At 51.0% G+C, this 2,332-nt stretch overlaps 1 pseudogene; it reads left to right on the plus strand.

The window, feature by feature from the left end:
* The first annotated feature begins 555 nt into the window (after positions 1-555).
* On the plus strand, positions 556-1,618 carry LOC112401526 (beta-1,4 N-acetylgalactosaminyltransferase 2 pseudogene; annotated as a pseudogene).
* Positions 1,619-2,332: the final 714 nt, after the last annotated feature.

The following is a 2,332-nucleotide window of genomic DNA, read 5'->3' on the forward strand; positions in this document are numbered from 1 at the left end:
GTCTTATTGAAGTCAGGGCGATTCTCTCTGGCGAGCAGTGATGTGCTGATGAACTATCTTTCTAGGAAAAAAAAAAAAGTCCCTGATGTGTGGCATTTGCTGATTTCCGTGGTATAAATGTTCCCACCACGGTCAGTTTCATAATACCAACCTTTAAACACCTGACTAGCAAGGTTCCTGAATATTTAACAACAGGCTGTCAGGGGGCGGGACGAGCCAGCTTCAGCATAGCACGGCCATCAGAATGTGGCCTTTATGGCCAAAGTTTAGGGTTTGCCAGACTCTGAGTAGGTGGTATGTAAGAAGGGCAGTGGTGAGCAGTGGTCAGTCCCCAAACTGGGCCAGAGAGCAGAGGCAAGGCCTGGGCTGCTGGCACTCCCTCAGGCCAGGAAGAGCCCCTTTCCTCTACGGGTAGGGGAAGAAACCTTTCTTTGCTTTTAACCTAAACCTTGACTGACTACTAGGGTTCCAAGGGCTGGACAATTGGCGGGGTGGCTGCCCAGCTCCACCAGCCTGGAATGTGTGAGGCGGCGTGTTTCGGGATGACTTCGTGCGGGTCTCCAGTTTGAAGGACCAGATGCTCCCTTCTGTGAGGTCACCCCGACAGCTTCTCTGGGGACACTGGACACCCTTGCTGACATCCCAGACAGTGTGCTGCAGGGCAGAGGCCAGAAGCAGCTGACCACTTCGACCAGTAACCGGAAGCTTTTGAATTTCATACTCCAGCATGTGACGTACACAAGCACAGAGTACCAGTGCTGCAGGGTGGATGTGATGAGTCTGGAGTCCAAGTCCTCAGTGGCCAAGTTTCCAGTGACCATCTGCCTTCCTGTTATGCCCAAGTTATATGACCCTGGACCAGAGAGGAAGCTCAGAGACCTGGTGAGCATTGCCACCAAAACTTTCCTCCATCTCCACAAGCTCATGACCATGCTCCAGAGCATACGTGAGTATTACCCAGACTTGGCCGTGATCGTGGCTGATGACAGCAAGGAGCCCCTGAAAATTAATAACAGCCACGTGGAATATTACACCATGCCTTATGGAAAGGATTGGTTTGCCGGTAGGAACCTGGCCATATCTCAGGTCATCACCAAATATGTCCTCTGGGTGAACGATGACTTTCTCTTCAACGACAAGACCAAGATTGAGGTACCGGTGGATATCCTAGGGAAGACGGAACTGGACGTGGTAGGCGTTAAGTGTGCTTGGAAACGTGTTCCAGTTTAAGCTATTCCTGGAGCACAGTGAGAATGGGGACTGTCTCCACTGGCAGTCAGGATCTTTCCGGTCCCTGGACGGCTTCCCCAGATGTGTGATGACCCGTGGTGCTGTCAGCTTCTTCCTGGCCCGCACAGGATGGCTCCAAAGAGTTGGCTTCAACCCCTGCCTGCAGCGAGTGGCTCACTCAGAGTTCTTTACTGATGGGCTCGGGAGCCTGCTCGTGGCGTCCCGCTCAAATGTGATTGTAGGTCACCAGCCCTGTTCTCCAGTGGTGGACCCAGAGCTGGCAGCCCTGGAGAAGAGCTACAACATATACTGAACCAACACCAAAGCTTAGGTGTAGTTCAAGCTGGCTCTCCACTACTTCAAGAACCATCTCCAATGCGCCACATAAAGGTTGTCCGGGCATCGGAAAAGCGTTAGGCTGACCGGTTGCAGCTATCTAAAACAGAGGAACTGGTGGATAGGCTATCAAAATTTGAACTCCTGATAAGACGGACAGAGCAGATGGGTCTGGCTCAGGTATTGGAAATAACAATCAAAAGCTAAGGGTCATTAGAAATGGACCAGTCACTGATCAGGGCAAGGGAGACTGTATTCATTATTGTTTGTATGAGGTCTTACAATTTATGAAGCATTTGTACATATAGTATCTCACATTATCTCATTTCATCTCACATGAAAGTATATGATGGGTTGGTATCCTCAGTCAAAAAGATGGCCGCTGGGTCCTTGAGGGTTATTTGCTGGAAATTATATCACAGATCATCTCCAGCATCACTGTCATTCACAAACCTTTCTGGTCCTACCTTGTGGACTCAAATAACGTGAATAACCCAGGGTCCTTGCCTGGAGAAGGTGGAAGCCTGGTTCAGTTCGGTCCGCTAGTGGAATCGGGTCAGAGGATGAGACGCGGACCAGGCAGGCGAGGAGGGATTCAGCTCACCTGGAGCCCGGCACACAGATGGGACGCGGGCAGTTGGAGGGATGAGATCACTGGGGTAGAGTCCACTCACTGCTGGAATAAAGCTTTCCCTGGCATCAGACTCCCTATCATAAAGACAGATTCCAGAATGCCTGGGATTGAACTCGGACCCTGTGCTGAGGA

This window comes from Neophocaena asiaeorientalis, unplaced genomic scaffold (genome assembly GCF_003031525.2).
Source record: "Neophocaena asiaeorientalis asiaeorientalis breed wild unplaced genomic scaffold, Neophocaena_asiaeorientalis_V1.1 scaffold84, whole genome shotgun sequence".
NCBI lineage: Eukaryota > Metazoa > Chordata > Mammalia > Artiodactyla > Phocoenidae > Neophocaena > Neophocaena asiaeorientalis.